General features: G+C 49.2%; 1 long non-coding RNA gene and 4 pseudogenes across 4 annotated transcripts in view; 2 read left to right on the forward strand and 3 right to left on the reverse strand.

Moving 5' to 3' along the window:
- Positions 1–536, reverse strand: part of LOC134927877 (uncharacterized) — a 158,703-nt gene extending 158,167 nt beyond the window's left edge. For all 4 annotated transcript variants that reach the window (XR_010177761.1, XR_010177760.1, XR_010177758.1 and 1 more), the window contains exon 1: positions 394–536. This is a non-coding gene — a long non-coding RNA (uncharacterized LOC134927877). The remainder of the gene's footprint in view (positions 1–393) is intronic.
- Positions 537–11,538: 11,002 nt separating this feature from the next.
- LOC134930444 (5S ribosomal RNA) lies at positions 11,539–11,657 on the reverse strand (annotated as a pseudogene).
- Positions 11,658–11,813: 156 nt separating this feature from the next.
- Positions 11,814–11,931, reverse strand: LOC134929828 (5S ribosomal RNA; annotated as a pseudogene).
- Positions 11,932–13,678: 1,747 nt separating this feature from the next.
- LOC134929829 (5S ribosomal RNA) lies at positions 13,679–13,796 on the forward strand (annotated as a pseudogene).
- Positions 13,797–13,952: 156 nt separating this feature from the next.
- LOC134930417 (5S ribosomal RNA) lies at positions 13,953–14,071 on the forward strand (annotated as a pseudogene).
- Positions 14,072–17,599: the final 3,528 nt, after the last annotated feature.

Genomic DNA, 17,599 nt, shown 5'->3' on the forward strand with positions numbered 1-17,599 from the left:
GCTGTAGGGGGTAACGTGTGCGCTGTTAATGTATGTAAGGGGGAGGGGGGAATGTTATATATACATATAGGAAGTAAAGCGAAGGTGGTAACTGCCCACCCCACACACACAACCGGTGTGTCCCTGCTGTTAGTACATCCCCAGGGCGGTCTCCCCGGGCGAAAGCGACACAGGCAGTGACATATGCGGAGGGCGGTACTGGGAGGTGACAACACACAGCAGCAGTCTCTCACCCGGCCCGCACACCGCTGGCGTATTACACACACACAGTCAGCGGGACAGCGTCACTGGGACAATGCGGCTAGGTGCGTAGCTCCCGCTTTACGACATGTTACCGGCATCACCCGCCTCACTAACCCAGGCTCCGCGGCCACTGCACCACATTAAGCTCACCTGGCCGCCTTGGTGCGGTGGAGGCCGGCGGCAGCGGGTAACATCCGCATCGGTCTTCTCACACGCCGTTTCCTGGTTGGAACGTTACTTCCGGTCACCAACTGCTGCAGTGCAGCACGTGTATACATTTCTTCTATAGGAAAATGCGCGCCACTTCACGGCGTTTTAAATACTGTACGGAAGTGGCGTTCCTTCTGACGTCACACGCTGGCCAACGTGTCTCCCAGGCAACGGGACTGCGGCGTGACACGCACAGAGCAGGAAGAGAGGGCACGCCCCCGCCTGTGCAGCTAGAAGTCTGACGTCAGTAGCTCATGTGATTGCAGCTATCGCGCGATGCATAGTGCCTGTGCAGTATGTTGGTCCTGTACTTGCTTAGCTTTCTGTATATGTCTGCCTTCCTTCTGTGCTCATCAGATTTATACATGTATTATATCATCTATGAGGACTACATAAATATAACTTTCTCTGACGTCCTAAGTGGATGCTGGGGACTCCGTAAGGACCATGGGGAATAGCGGCTCCGCAGGAGACTGGGCACAACTAAAGAAAGCTTTAGGACTACCTGGTGTGCACTGGCTCCTCACTCTATGACCCTCCTCCAGACCTCGGTTAGAATTTTGTGCCCGGCCGAGCTGGATGCACACTAGGGGCTCTCCTGAGCTTCCTAGAAAAGAAAATAAGAATTTACTTACCGATAATTCTATTTCTCGGAGTCCGTAGTGGATGCTGGGGTTCCTGAAAGGACCATGGGGAATAGCGGCTCCGCAGGAGACAGGGCACAAAAAAGTAAAGCTTTAGGATCAGGTGGTGTGCACTGGCTCCTCCCCCTATGACCCTCCTCCAAGCCAGTTAGGTACTGTGCCCGGACGAGCGTACACAATAAGGGAGGAATTTTGAATCCCGGGTAAGACTCATACCAGCCACACCAATCACACCGTACAACTTGTGATCTAAACCCAGTTAACAGTATGATAACAGCGGAGCCTCTGAAAAGATGGCTCCCAACAATAATAACCCGATTTTTGTAACTATGTACAAGTATTGCAGATAATCCGCACTTGGGATGGGCGCCCAGCATCCACTACGGACTCCGAGAAATAGAATTATCGGTAAGTAAATTCTTATTTTCTCTATCGTCCTAGTGGATGCTGGGGTTCCTGAAAGGACCATGGGGATTATACCAAAGCTCCCAAACGGGCGGGAGAGTGCGGATGACTCTGCAGCACCGAATGAGAGAACTCCAGGTCCTCTTTTTCCAGGATATCAAATTTGTAGAATTTTACAAACGTGTTCTCCCCTGACCACGTAGCTGCTCGGCAGAGTTGTAATGCCGAGACCTCTCGGGCAGCCGCCCAAGATGAGCCCACCTTCCTTGTGGAATGGGCCTTAACCGATTTAGACTGTGGCAGGCCTGCCTCAGAATGTGCAAGTTGAATTGTGTTACAAATCCAACGAGCAATCGCCTGTTTAGAAGCAGGCGCACCCAACTTGTTGGGTGCATACAGTATAAACAGCGAGTCAGATTTTCTGACTCCAGCTGTCCTGGAACATATTTTCAGGGCCCTGACAACTCCTAGCAACTTGGAGTCCTCCAAGTCCCTAGTAGGTGCAAGGCACCACAATAAGCTTGGTCAGGTGAAACACTGACACCACCTTAGGGAGAGAACTGGGGACGAGTCCGCAGCTCTGCCCTGTCCGAATGGACAAACAGATATGGGCTTTTTTGAGAAAAAAACCACCAATTTGACACTCGCCTGGTCCAGGCCAGGGCCAAGAGCATGGTCACTTTTTATGTGAGATGCTTCAAATCCACATATTTGACTGGTTTTAAACCAATGTGATTTGAGGAATCCCAGAACTACGTTGAGATCCCACAGTGCCACTGGAGGCACAAAAAAGGGGTTTGTATATGCAATACTCCCTTGACAAACTTCTGGACTTCAGGAACTGAAGCCAATTCTTTCTGGAAGAAAATTTACAGGGCCGAATTTGAACCTTAATGGACCCCAATTTGAGGCCCATAGACACTCCTGTTTTCAGGAAATGCAGGAAACGACCGAGTTGAAATTTCTTTGTGGGCCTTCCTGGCCTCACACCACGCAACATATTTTCGCCACACGTGGTGATAATGTTGTGCGGTCACCTCCTTTCTGGCTTTGACCAGGGTAGGAATGACCTCTTCCGGAATGCCTTTTTTCCCGTAGGATCCGGCTTTCCATCGCCATGCCGACAAACGCAGCTGCGGTAAGTCTTGGAACAGACATGGTACTTGCTGAAGCAAGTCCCTTCTTAGCGGCAGAGGCCATAAGACCTCTGTAAGCATCTCTTGAAGTTCCGGGTACCAAGTCCTTCTTGGCCAATCCGGAGCCATGAGTATAGTTCTTACTCCTCTACGTCTTATAATTCTCAGCACCTTAGGTATGAGAAGCAGAGGAGGGAACACATACACCGACTGGTACACCCACGGTGTTACCAGAACGTCCACATCTATTGCCTGAGGGTCTCTTGACCTGGCGCAATACCTGTCCCGTTTTTTGTTCAGACGGGACGCCATCATGTCCACCTTTGGTATTTCCCAACGGTTTACAATCATGTGGAAAAAACTTCTCAATGAAGTTTCCACTCTCCCGGGTGGAGGTCGTGCTGAGGAAGTCTGCTTCCCAGTTTCCATTCCCGGGATGAAAAACTGCTGACAGTGTTATCACATGATTTTCCGCCCAGCGAAAAGTCCTTGCAGTTTCTGCCATTGCCCTCCTGCTTCTTGTGTCGCCCTGTCTGTTTACGTGGGCGACTGCCGTGATGTTTTTCCCACTGGATCAATACCGGCTGACCTTGAAGCAGAGGTCTTGCTAAGCTTAGAGCATTATAAATTTACCCTTAGCTCCAGTATTTTTATGTGGAGAAAAGTCTCCATACTTGATCACACTCCCTGGAAATTTTTTCCTTGTGTGACTGCTCCCCAGCCTCTCAGGCTGGGCTCCGTGGTTACCAGCATCCAATCCTGAATGCCGAATCTGCTGCCCTCTAGAAGATGAGCACTCTATAACCACCACAGGAGAGACACCCTTGTCCTTGGATATTGGGTTATCCGCTGATGCATCTGAAGATGCGATCCGGACCATTTGTCCAGCAGATCCCACTGAAAAGTTCTTACGTGAAATCTGCCGAATGGAATTGCTTCGTAGGAAGCCACCATTTTTACCAGGACCCTTGTGCAATGATGCACTGTTTTTAGGAGGTTCCTGACTTGTTCGGATAACTCCCTGGCTTTCTCTTCCGGGAGAAACACCTTTTTCTGGACTGTGTCCAGAATCATCCCTAGGCACAGCAGACGTGTCGTCGGGATCAGCTGCGATTTTGGAATATTTAGAATCCACCCGTGCTGATTGTAGCAGTATCCGAGATAGTGCTACTCCGACCTCCAACTGTTCCCTGGACTATGCCCCTATCAGGAGATCGTCCAAGTAAGGGATAATTAAGACGCCTTTTCTTCGAAGAAGAATCATCAATTCGGCCATTACCTTGGTAAAGACCCCAGGGTGCCGTGGACAATCCAAACGGCAGCGTCTGAAACTGATAGTGACAGTTCTGCACCACGAACCTGAGGTACCCTTAGTGAGAAGGGCAAATTTGGGACATAGAGGTAAGCATCCCTGATGTCCCGGGACACTATATAGTCCCCTTATTCCTGGTTCGTTATCACTGCTCTGAGTGACTTCATCTTAATTTGAACCTTTGTAAGTGTTCAAAAAAAAATTTTTAGAATAAGTCTCACCTAGCCTTCTGGCTTCAGTACCACAATATAGTGTGGAATAATACCCCTTTTCTGTAGTAGGAGGGGTAATTTAATTATCACCTGCTGGGAATACAGCTTGTGAATTTTTTCCCATACTACCTCCTTGTCGGAGGGAGACTTGGTAAAGCAGACTTCAGGAGCCTGCGAAGGGGAAACGTCTCGACATTCCCATCTGTACCCCCGGGATACTACTTGTAGGATCCAGGGGTCCTGTACGGTCTCAGCGCCATGCTGAGAACTTGTCAGACGCGGTGGAACGCTTCTGTTCCTGGGAATGGGCTGCCTGCTGCAGTCTTCTTCCCTTTCCTCTATCCCTGGGCAGATATGATCTTATAGGGACGAGAGGACTGAGGCTGAAAAGACGGTGTCTTTTTCTGCAGATGTGTGACTTAGGGTAAAAAACGGTGGATTTTCCAGCAGTTGCCGTGACCACCAGGTCCGATGGACCGACCCCAAACAAGTCCTCTTCCTGTATACGGCCATACTGTGCCGTTTGGAATCTGCATCACCTGACCACTGTCGTGTCCATAACATCTTCTGGCAGTTATGGACATCGCGTTTATTCATGATGCCAGAGTGCAAATATCCCTCTGTGCATCTCGCATATATAGAAATGCTCTATAGTCAATAAAATACTGTCCCTGTCAAGGGTATCAATATTTTTAGTCAGGGAATCCGACCAAGCCACCCTAGCTCTGCACATCCAGGCTGAGGCGATCGCTGGCCGCAGTATAACACCAGTATGTGTGTATATACTTTTTATTATATTTTCCAGCCTTGTCAGCTGGTCCTTGAGGACGGCCCTATCTATAGACGGTACCGCCACTTGTTTTGATAAGCGTGTGAGCGCCTTATCCACCTTAAAGGGTGTTTCCCAACGCGCCCTAACTTCTGGCGGGAAAGGGTATACCGCCCATAATTTTCTATCGGGGGGAACCCACGCATCATCACACACTTTATTTAATTTATCTGATTCAGGAAAAACTATGGTAGTTTTTTCACATCCCACATAATACCCTCTTTTGTGGTACTTGTAGTATCAGAAATACGTAACACCTCCTTCATTGCCTTTAACGTGTGGCCCTAATAAGGAATACGTTTGTTTATTCACCGTCGACACTGGATTCAGTGTCCCTGTCTGTGTCTGTGTCGACCGACTAAAGTAAACGGGCGTTTTAAAAACCCTTGACGGTGTTTTTGAGACGTCTGGACCGTACTAATTGTTTGTCGGCCGTCTCATGTCGTCAACCGACCTTGCAGCGTGTTGACATTATCACGTAATTTCCTAAATAAGCCATCCATTCCGGTGTCGACTCCCTAGAGAGTGACATCACCATTACAGGCAATTGCTCCGTCTCCTCACCAACATCGTCCTCCTACCTGTCGACACACACGTACCGACACACAGCACACACACAGGGAATGCTCTGATAGAGGACAGGACCCACTAGCCCTTTGGAGAGACAGAGGGAGAGTTTGCCAGCACACACCAAAACGCTATAATTATATAGGGACAACCTTATATAAGTGTTTTCCCTTATAGCATCTTAATATATATATATAAGCATATCGCCAAATTAGTGCCCCCCCTCTCTGTTTTAACCCTGTTTCTGTAGTGCAGTGCAGGGGAGAGCCTGGGAGCCTTCCCTCCAGCCTTTCTGTGAGGGAAAATGGCGCTGTGTGCTGAGGAGATAGGCCCCGCCCCTTTTTCGGCGGCCTCGTCTCCCGCTCTTAACGGATTCTGGCAGGGGTTAAATATCTCCATATAGCCTCCGGAGGCTATATGTGAGGTATTTTTAGCCAAATTAGGTATTCATTTGCCTCCCAGGGCGCCCCCCTCCCAGCGCCCTGCACCCTCAGTGACTGCCGTGTGAAGTGTGCTGAGAGGAAAATGGCGCACAGCTGCAGTGCTGTGCGCTACCTTTAGAAGACTGAGGAGTCTTCTGCCGCCGATTCTGGACCTCTTCTTACTTCAGCATCTGCAAGGGGGCCGGCGGCAAGGCTCCGGTGACCATCCAGGCTGTACCTGTGATCGTCCCTCTGGAGCTGATGTCCAGTAGCCAAGAAGCCAATCCATCCTGCACGCAGGTGAGTTCACTTCTTCTCCCCTAAGTCCCTCGTTGCAGTGATCCTGTTGCCAGCAGGACTCACTGTAAAATAAAAAACCTAAGCTAAACTTTCCTAAGCAGCTCTTTAGGAGAGCCACCTAGATTGCACCCTTCTCGGCCGGGCACAAAAATCTAACTGGCTTGGAGGAGGGTCATAGGGGGAGGAGCCAGTGCACACCACCTGATCCTAAAGCTTTACTTTTTTGTGCCCTGTCTCCTGCGGAGCCGCTATTCCCCATGGTCCTTTCAGGAACCCCAGCATCCACTAGGACGATAGAGAAAGTATATTTAGGTTTTTTATTTTCAGTGAGATCAGCTGGCAACAGACTCACTGCTACGAGGGACTTAGGGGAGAGAAGCGGACCTACCTGCTTGCAGCTAGATTGGGCTTCTTAGGCTACTGGACACCATTAGCTCCAGAGGGATCGAACACAGGCCCAGCCTCGGTCGCCGGAGCCGCGCCGCCGTCCCCCTTGCAGAGCCAGAAGCAAGAAGATGTTGCTGAAAATCGGCGGCAGAAGACTTCGGTCTTCATTAAGGTAGCGCACAGCACTGCAGCTGTGCGCCATTGCTCCCCATGTACACCACACACTCCGGTCACTGATGGGTGCAGGGCGCTGGGGGGGGGGGGGGCGCCCTGGGGCTGCAATAAGAGTACCTTACCGGCAAAATAACACATAATATAGTCATTAAGACTATATATGTGTAAAATCCTCTGCCATATATTCCATAAAAAAGCGTGAGAAGCCCGCCGAGAAAGGGGCGGGGCTATCTCCCTCAGCACACTGGCGCCATTTCCTCTCACAGCTCCGCTGGAAGGACGCTCCCCTGGCTCTCCCCTGCAGTTTCCAGACTTCATAGGGTAAAAAAGAGAGGGGGGGCACTAAATTTAGGCGCAGTATCTGTATATTAATAGCAGCTATAAGGGAAAAATCACTGTATATATAGTGTGAATCCCTAGATTATATAGCGCTCTGGTGTGTGCTGGCATACTCTCTCTCTGTCTCCCCAAAGGACTTTGTGGGGTCCTGTCCTCAGTCAGAGCATTCCCTGTGTGTGTGCGGTGTGTCGGTACGGCTGTGTCGACATGTTTGATGAGGAGGCTTATGTGGAGGCGGAGCAGGTGCCGATAAATGTGATGTCACCCCCTGCGGGGCCGACACCTGAATGGATAGACTTGTGGAAGGAATTACGTGAAAGTGTCAACTCCTTACATAAAAGGTTTGACGACATAGCAGATGTGGGACAGCCGGCTTCTCAGCTCGTGCCTGCCCAGCTGTCTCAAAAGCCATCAGGGGATATAAAACGCCCGCTACCTCAGATGGCAGACACAGATACTGAATCCAGTGTCGACGACGATGAGACTAATGTACATTCCAATAGGGCCACACGTTACATGATTGCGGAAATGAAAAATGTATTGCACATTTCTGATATTACCCCAGGAACCACAAAAAAGGGTATTATGTTTGGGGAGAAAAAACTACCAGTGGTTTTTCCCCCATCTGAGGAATTGAATGAAGTGTGTGAAGAAGCGTGGGCTTCCCCCGATAAGAAACTGGTAATCTCTAAAAGGTAACTAATGGCGTACCCTTTCCCGCCAGAGGATAGGTCACGTTGGGAAACATCCCCTAGGGTGGATAAAGCGCTCACACGTCTGTCAAAGAAGGTGGCACTACCGTCTCCGGACACGGCCGCCCTAAAGGAGCCTGCTGATAGGAAGCAGGAGGCTATCCTGAAGTCTGTATATACACACTCAGGTATTATACTGAGACCAGCTATTGCTTCAGCATGGATGTGCTGCAGCTGCGTGGTCAGATTCCCTGTCGGAAAATATTGATACCCTAGACAGGGACACTATATTGCTAACCATAGAGCATATTAAAGACGCAGTCTTATACATGAGAGATGCACAGAGGGATATTTGCCGGCTGGCATCTAAAATAAGTGTAATGTCCATTTCTGCCAGGAGAGGATTATGGACTCGGCAGTGGACAGGGGATGCAGATTCTAAAAGGCACATGGAAGTTTTGCCTTACAAGGGTGAGGAGTTGTTTGGGGATGGTCTCTCGGACCTCATTTCCACAGCGACAGCTGGGAAGTCAGCGTTTTTACCCCATGTTCCCTCACAGCCAAAGAAAGCACCGTATTATCAGGTACAGTCCTTTCGGCCCCAGAAAGGCAAGCGGGTTAAAGGTGCGTCCTTTCTGCCCAGAGGCAGAGGTAGAGGGAAAAAGCTGCAGCATACAGCCAGTTTCCAGGAACAAAAGTCCTCCCCCGTTTCCTCTAAGTCCACCGCATGACGCTGGGACTCCACAGGCGGAGCCAGGTACGGTGGGGGCCCGTCTCAAGAACTTCAGCAATCAGTGGGCTCGCTCACTGGTGGATCCCTGGATTCTTCAAGTGGTATCTCAGGGGTGCAAGCTGGAATTCGAGACGTCTCCCCCTCGCCGTTTCCTCAAATCTGCCTTGCCAACAACTCCCTCAGACAGGGAGGCAGTGCTAGAGGCAATTCACAAGCTGTATTCCCAGCAGGTGATAATCAAGGTGCCCCTCCTTCAACAAGGACGGGGTTACTATTCCACAATGTTTGTGGTACCGAAACCGGACGGTTCGGTGAGACCCATTTTAAATTTGAAATCCTTGAACACTTATATAAAAAAAATTCAAGTTCAAGATGGAATCGCTCAGGGCGGTTATTTCAAGCCTGGACGAGGGGGATTACATGGTATCACTGGACATCAAGGATGCTTACCTGCATGTCCCCATTTACCATCCTCACCATCCTCAGATTTGTGGTACAGGATTGTCATTACCAATTCCAGACGCTGCCGTTTGGTCTGTCCACGGCACCGAGGGTATTTACCAAGGTAATGGCCGAAATGATGATACTCCTTCGAAAAAAGGGAGTTTTAATTATCCCGTACTTGGACGATCTCCTGATAAAGGCGAGGTCCAGGGAGCAGTTGTTGGTCTGGGTAGCACTATCTCGGGAGGTGCTACAACAGCACGGTTGGATTCTAAATATTCCAAAGTCACAGCTGGTCCCTACGACACGCCTACTGTTCCTGGGGATGGTTCTGGACACAGAACAGAAAAAAGTGTTTCTCCCGGAGGAGAAAGTCAAGGAGCTGTCATCTCTAGTCAGAGGCCTCCTGAAACCGAAACAGGTGTCGGTGCATCACTGCACGCGAGTCCTGGGAAAAATGGTAGCTTCCTACGAAGCAATTCCATTCGGCAGGTCCATGCAAGGACTTTTCAGTGGGACCTGTTGGACAAGTGGTCCGGGTCGCATCTTCAGATGCATCGGCTGATAACCCTGTCTCCAAGGACCAGGGTGTCTCTGCTGTGGTGGCTGCAGAGTGCTCATCTTCAAGAGGGCCGCAGATTCGGCATACAGGACTGGGTCCTGGTGACCATGGATGCCAGCCTTCGAGGCTGGGGGGCAGTCACACAGGGAAGAAACTTCCAAGGACTATGGTCAAGCCAGGAGACTTCCCTACACATAAATATTCTGGAACTGAGGGCCATTTACAATGCCCTAAGTCAGGCAAGACCCCTGCTTCAAAACCAGCCGGTACTGATCCAGTCAGACAACATCACGGCTGTCGCCCATGTAAACCGACAGGGCGGCACAAGAAGCAGGATGGCGATGGCAGAAGCCACAAAGATTCTCCGTTGGGCGGAAAATCACGTGTTAGCACTGTCAGCAATGTTCATTCCGGGAGTGGACAACTGGGAAGCAGACTTCCTCAGCAGGCACGACCTCCACCCGGGAGAGTGGGGGCTTCATCCAGAAGTCTTCCAACTGACTGTAAACCGTTGGGAACGGCCACAGGTGGACATGATGGCGTCCCGCCTAAACAAAAAGCTAGAAAGATATTGCGCCAGGTCGAGAGACCCTCAGGCAATAGCTGTGGACGCTCTAGTGACACCGTGGGTGTACCAGTCGGTTTATGTGTTCCCTCCTCTTCCTCTCATACCCAAGGTACTGAGGATAATAAGGAAAAGAGGAGTAAGAACTATACTCATTGTTCCGGATTGGCCAAGAAGAGCTTGGTACCCGGAACTTCAAGAAATTATCTCAGAGGACCCATGGCCTCTGCCGCTCAGACAGGACCTGCTGCAGCAGGGGCCCTGTCTGTTCCAGGACTTACCGCGGCTGCGTTTGACGGCATGGCGGTTGAACACCGGATCCTGAAGGAAAAGGGCATTCCGGAGGAAGTCATCCCTACGCTGATTAAGGCTACGAAAGAAGTGACCGCAAACCATTATCACCGCATATGGCGAAAATATGTTGCGTGGTGTGAGGCCAGGAAGGCCCCAATGGAGGAATTTCAACTGGGCCGTTTTCTGCACTTCCTACAGTCAGGGGTGACTATGGACCTAAAATTGGGTTCCATTAAGGTCCAGATTTCGGCTCTATCGATTTTCTTCTAGAAAGAACTGGCTTCACTACCTGAAGTTCAGACATTTGTTAAGGGAGTGCTGCATATTCAGCCCCCTTTTGTGCCTCCAGTGGCACCTTGGGATCTCAACGTGGTATTGGATTTCCTAAAGTCACATTGGTTTGAGCCACTTAAAACCGTGGAATTAAAATATCTCGCGTGGAAAGTGGTCATGCTGTTGGCCTTGGCTTCGGCCAGGCGTGTGTCAGAATTGGCGGCTTTGTCATGTAAATGCCCTTATCTGATTTTCCATATGGATAGGGCAGAATTGAGGACTCGTCCCCAATTTCTCCCTAAGGTGGTATCAGCCTTTCATTTGAACCACAATTAGAAAGGACAAGAGGGAAAGACAAAAAACCCTTGTTTGGGAGCACTCATTTGAAAAGATAGAAATGATATGTATAATGAAAAAATATTAATACATAACCTTTATTTTAATCCTTGAATAAAAAGAGAAAAATGTTGGACAAAAATTAGGGCTCGTGTGTGTAAAAATCTTGTTTAACCTTTTTAGCAAATGAGGTACAAGATGAAAAAACGGTGAAAATATCAGTGCAGTAGTAAGGGATACCAGGTGGTCTCATTGAGATACAGGGTATCCAGAAAGTCACTGTAATAGCCTGAATTAGGATATCAATGATGGGAGCAGTATGCACAAATACTGGATTGGATCAAAATAAATCTCAAAAAGGAATGCGAAAGAAGTGAAGCAAGGACTGTGATCAAACTTCCCTTGGTGGAAGGGGGAGGGGTGGTTGGGGAATTGAATGTGGTGGGGTGAGTAACACTGGGCCCACTGTACCTGGTATTCTCAGGAGGTTTCCCGTCCTGGTACTGGCCAGGCCGTACCTGATTTGCTTCCGAGATCAAAATGGAATCGGGCGTATTCGGGGTAGTAAGACAGTGGGCCGTGATCAAAAATATAAAAACGGGAAGAAAGAGGGCGAGACACTTCTATTTTCTATACTCTGGTGAGTCAATACCACGATGGTCTGAGACAGTTTTTCCAGATAGGAGAATGTTTGTGAGAGGGTTTTGTAGGATGTATAATTCTCTCTTAAAAGTGGCCCACTGCACCTGGTATTCTCAGGAGGTTCCCCTTCCCAATACTGACCAGGCCATACCTGCTTAGCTTCCGAGATTGGACAGGATCGGGCGTATTCAGGGTAGTATGGCCGTGGGCCGCAAATAAGGGGGAACAGGGGGTCACATTCTCCCTACTGTATTTCACATATCTCAGCACAAAATAGTATGGAATGGTATTTACAGAAAGGAGTGTTGAGGAGTCTGCGAGTGCAGAGTTGCTGATAAATAGGAGAAAAACCCACAATACAATATTATGAGTTCAAGGCTGACTCATAAGGGTATTTTTTAAACATAGATTGTGCAGTATTGCTTATTCCAAGTGCGGGGTTGTTTGCTGAGTGGGGGAGACCCACAATGCAAATTGTGAGCTCAAGGCTGGCTCACCGGAATTATAAAGCACCAAATGTGCAAAATTCCTTGCTTCTAGGAAAAAATAATGATGAAATAAAAATGAAACTAAGTAAGTAGCTGCATGCAGATTCTAGAGCTCAAGGCTGGCTCACAAATAAAAACATAAATGCATTCTCTTGAGAGCTGACATGTCAGTGCAGAATAATCGAAAGTCTTTGGCACTTAGATGCTGCTATTCATAGAGAACAGAAAAAGTGATAATAATACACTAATGTGCACACTTAATGGTAAGGCTGTAAATGATATCCATGAAGGCATAGGCGGGGAAGTAATAAGATAAAGTATACAATCCTATTAGTTCTATTAACGCTGCTCGTTTTGCTGTATAATTTTAAATGCAGAGAGCAGGTTGTATAGTGAATCAAGTCCTGAGTAATCTACGATATGTTACCGCTGCCGCAATGCGTGCGGCCAGTGTTCTCCAGGGATCCACCAACGTTCCCCCGCTGACAGTGAGAGACGCGGGCGCCCGCTTCCGGATTGGGCGTTGCCGCGGTGACGTCACCGAAGGACGTCTTTCTCGACGTACGTTTCGCCGGGGTGGGCTTGGTCACGAGAGCCTCTCGTGACCAAGCCCACCCCGGTGAAACGTACGTCGAGAAAGACGTCCTTCGGTGACGTCACCGCGGCAACGCCCAATCCGGAAGCGGGCGCCCGCGTCTCTCACTGTCAGCGGGGGAACGTTGGTGGATCCCTGGAGAACACTGGCCGCACGCATTGCGGCAGCGGTAACATATCGTAGATTACTCAGGACTTGATTCACTATACAACCTGCTCTCTGCATTTAAAATTATACAGCAAAACGAGCAGCGTTAATAGAACTAATAGGATTGTATACTTTATCTTATTACTTCCCCGCCTATGCCTTCATGGATATCATTTACAGCCTTACCATTAAGTGTGCACATTAGTGTATTATTATCACTTTTTCTGTTCTCTATGAATAGCAGCATCTAAGTGCCAAAGACTTTCGATTATTCTGCACTGACATGTCAGCTCTCAAGAGAATGCATTTATGTTTTTATTTGTGAGCCAGCCTTGAGCTCTAGAATCTGCATGCAGCTACTTACTTAGTTTCATTTTTATTTCATCATTATTTTTTCCTAGAAGCAAGGAATTTTGCACATTTGGTGCTTTATAATTCCGGTGAGCCAGCCTTGAGCTCACAATTTGCATTGTGGGTCTCCCCCACTCAGCAAACAACCCCGCACTTGGAATAAGCAATACTGCACAATCTATGTTTAAAAAATACCCTTATGAGTCAGCCTTGAACTCATAATATTGTATTGTGGGTTTTTCTCCTATTTATCAGCAACTCTGCACTCGCAGACTCCTCAACACTCCTTTCTGTAAATACCATTCCATACTATTTTGTGCTGAGATATGGGAAATACAGTAGGGAGAATGTGACCCCCTGTTCCCCCTTATTTGCGGCCCACGGCCATACTACCCTGAATACGCCCGATCCTGTCCAATCTCGGAAGCTAAGCAGGTATGGCCTGGTCAGTATTGGGAAGGGGAACCTCCTGAGAATACCAGGTGCAGTGGGCCACTTTTAAGAGAGAATTATACATCCTACAAAACCCTCTCACACACATTCTCCTATCTGGAAAAACTGTCTCAGACCATCGTGGTATTGACTCACCAGAGTACAGAAAATAGAAGTGTCTCGCCCTCTTTCTTCCCGTTTTTATATTTTTGATCACGGCCCACTGTCTTACTACCCCGAATACGCCCGATTCCATTTTGATCTCGGAAGCGAATCAGGTACGGCCTGGCCAGTACCAGGACGGGAAACCTCCTGAGAATACCAGGTACAGTGGGCCCAGTGTTACTCACCCCACCACATTCAATTCCCCAACCATCCCTCCCCCTTCCACCAAGGGAAGTTTGATCACAGTCCTTGCTTCACTTCTTTCGCATTCCTTTTTGAGATTTATTTTGATCCAATCCAGTATTTGTGCATACTGCTCCCATCATTGATATCCTAATTCAGGCTATTACAGTGACTTTCTGGATACCCTGTATCTCAATGAGACCACCTGGTATCCCTTACTACTGCACTGATATTTTCACCGTTTTTTCATCTTGTACCTCATTTGCTAAAAAGGTTAAACAAGATTTTTACACACACGAGCCCTAATTTTTGTCCAACATTTTTCTCTTTTTATTCAAGGATTTAAATAAAGGTTATGTATTAATATTTTTTCATTATACATATCATTTCTATCTTTTCAAATGAGTGCTCCCAAACAAGGGTTTTTTGTCTTTCCCTCTTGTCCTTTCTAATTGTAGTATAACCTACAAAATTCCTGGGAGCACCGCCAATCACTGGCAGTTCTATATCTACTTAACAACTGCATGTATATTGGTCTGTCATTGTTTACATTTATTTCTATACGCTAGCAATAATAATTATCTAGTGCGGTTCCACAAAATACATGTTCTTTCATTTGAACCAACCTATTGTGGTGCCTGCGGCTACTAAAGACTTGGAGGATTCTAAGTTGTTGGACGTAGTCAGGGCCCTGAAAATTTATGTTTCCAGGACAGCTAGTGTCAGGAAAACTGACTCGCTATTTATCCTGCATGCACCCAACAAGCTGGGTGCTCCTGCTTCAAAGCAGACTATTGCTCGCTGGATCTGTAGTACGATTCAGCTTGCGCATTCTGCGGCTGGACTGCCGCATCCTAGATCGGTGAAAGCCCATTCCACGAGGAAGGTGGGCTCTTCTTGGGCGGCTGCCCGAGGGGTCTCGGCTTTACAACTTTGCCGAGCAGCTACTTGGTCGGGGTCAAACACATTTGCTAAATTCTACAAGTTTGATACCCTGGCTGAGGAGGACCTAGAGTTTGCTCATTCGGTGCTGCAGAGTCATCCGCACTCTCCCGCCCGTTTAGGAGCTTTGGTATAATCCCCATGGTCCTTACGGAGTCCCCAGCATCCACTTAGGACGTCAGAGAAAATAAGATTTTACACACCGGTAAATCTATTTCTCGTAGTCCGTAGTGGATGCTGGGCGCCCATCCCAAGTGCGGATTGTCTGCAATACTTGTATATAGTTATTGTTTAACTAAAGGGTTATTGTTGAGCCATCTGTTGAGAGGCTCAGTTATATTTCATACTGTTAACTGGGTATAGTATCACGAGTTATACGGTGTGATTGGTGTGGCTGGTATGAGTCTTACCCGGGATTCAAAATCCTTCCTTATTGTGTCAGCTCTTCCGGGCACAGTATCCTAACTGAGGTCTGGAGGAGGGTCATAGAGGGAGGAGCCAGTGCACACCAGGTAGTCCTAAAGCTTTCTTTAGTTGTGCCCAGTCTCCTGCGGAGCCGCTATTCCCCATGGTCCTTACGGAGTCCCCAGCATCCACTACGGACTACGAGAAATAGATTTACCGGTGAGTAAAATCTTATTATCTCTTTAATGATAATCTGTAGAATATTTTATGTTACATTTGGGAAAATAGTGTTTTGGATCCATCGTTTGCTGGGTTACTAGCTATTGCAGCCAACAGGTGTACAAGTCACCGGTGCTGGGATCCCGACCGCTGGAATGCCGGCTGCGGGGCGAGTGCAAATGAGCCCCTTGCGGGCTTGCTAAGGGAACGGGGGCGCTATTTATTCTCCCTCCAGGGGTGTTGTGGACACCCCACAAGGGAGAATAGTTGCCGGGATCCCAACAGTCAGGATATCGAGTGCCTCCCGTGGCCAACATAGTGCCTCTGTCTCTCGAGCCTCATGAACCCCTCCTGTGTCTCCTCAGCCACATACCTCATCTCTGCAGCCTTGTGCCACCCAAATCTCAAGCCTTATGCCTCCTTCCTGTGACTCTTTAGCATCAAAGATAATTTTCAGCCTCATTCCACCATGATGGGCACCCCATAACTTGTTATAATAGGTAGCTGGTAGGATTACTGGTACCATCCACTGCAGAGTGGGCATTTTATCTTTCTTCTGAGCTGCTTGCCTCCTTTTAACTGGTTTCAAGTGGTAGAAGTGTCACCACCAGTTGGTCCATCTGTACACATTCCAACACACCAGCACTTGACTAAAAATGTACAACATTATACAATATTTCTCATACGTCCTAGAGGATGCTGGGGACTCCAAAAGGACCATGGGGTATAGACGGGATCCGCAGGAGACGTGCACTTTAAGACTGTAAATGGGCGTGAACTGGCTCCTCCCTCTATGACCCTCCTCCAGACCTCAGTTAGATTCTGTGCCCAGAGGAGACTGGTTGCACACTAGGGGAGCTCTACAGAGTTTCTCTAGAAAATACTTTTGTTAGGTTTATTATTTTCAGGGAGCACTGCTGGCAGCAGGCTCCCTGCTTCATGGGACTGAGGGGAGATAAGCAGACCTACTTCTGTTAGTTCAAAGGCTCTGCTTCTTAGGCTACTGGACACCAGGCAGGGTATTGGGCAGTGAGTCACCGGCGGTAGGAGACGCGGAGGGCACAGGCGGACACTGAGAGGCTCGTGCCCTGCTTTTAAGCAGGGCAAGGGGGACAGGGCACGGAGCATAAAGCCCCTGGATGGAGATAGGCGCTGGGCGCACAAAGGAACCATGGCATGGAGCATTAAGCCCCTGGAGGGAGCAAGCGCTGGGGGGCACAGGGGGACCAGGGAACGGATCATAAAGCCACTGGGCGGGGCAGGCACAAGGATACCAGGGAACGGATCATTAAGCCGCTGGAGGGAGCAGGTGCTGGGGGCACAGGGGGACCAGGGCATGGAGCATTTTGCCACTGAGGGACACAGACGCTGGGGGCACAGGGGGACACTAAGCGTCTCCTTTCCGGTTATTAAGCCGGGCAGGAGAACCAGGGGATTGGGCAGTGAGTCACCGGCGGTAGGAGGCGCGGAGGGCACAGGCGAATGCTGAGAGGCTCGTGCCCTGCTTTTGAGTAGGGCGGGGGGACAGGGCACGGAGCAGTAAGCCCCTGGATGGAGATAGACGCTGGGGGCACAAAGGGATCAGTGCACGGAGCATTAAGCTACTGAGGGAGACAGACGCTGGGCGCACAGGGGGACACTGAGCGGCTCCTTTCCGGTTATTAAGCCGGGCAGGACAACCAGGGGATTGGGCAGTGAGTCACCGGCGGTAGGAGACGCGTAGGGCACAGGCGGACACAGAGAGGCTCGTGCCCTGCTTTTCAGCAGGGCAGGGGGGACAGGGCACAGAGTATTAAGCCCCTGGATGGAGATAGGCGCTGGGGCCACAAAGGGACCAGGGCACGGAGCATTAAGCCCCTGGAGGGAGCAGGCGCTGGTGGCACAGGGGGACCAGGGAACGTATTATTAAGCTGCTGGAGGGAGCAGTTGCTGGGGGCAACGGGGGACCAGG

This window comes from Pseudophryne corroboree, chromosome 5 (genome assembly GCF_028390025.1).
Source record: "Pseudophryne corroboree isolate aPseCor3 chromosome 5, aPseCor3.hap2, whole genome shotgun sequence".
In the NCBI taxonomy this organism is placed as follows: domain Eukaryota; kingdom Metazoa; phylum Chordata; class Amphibia; order Anura; family Myobatrachidae; genus Pseudophryne; species Pseudophryne corroboree.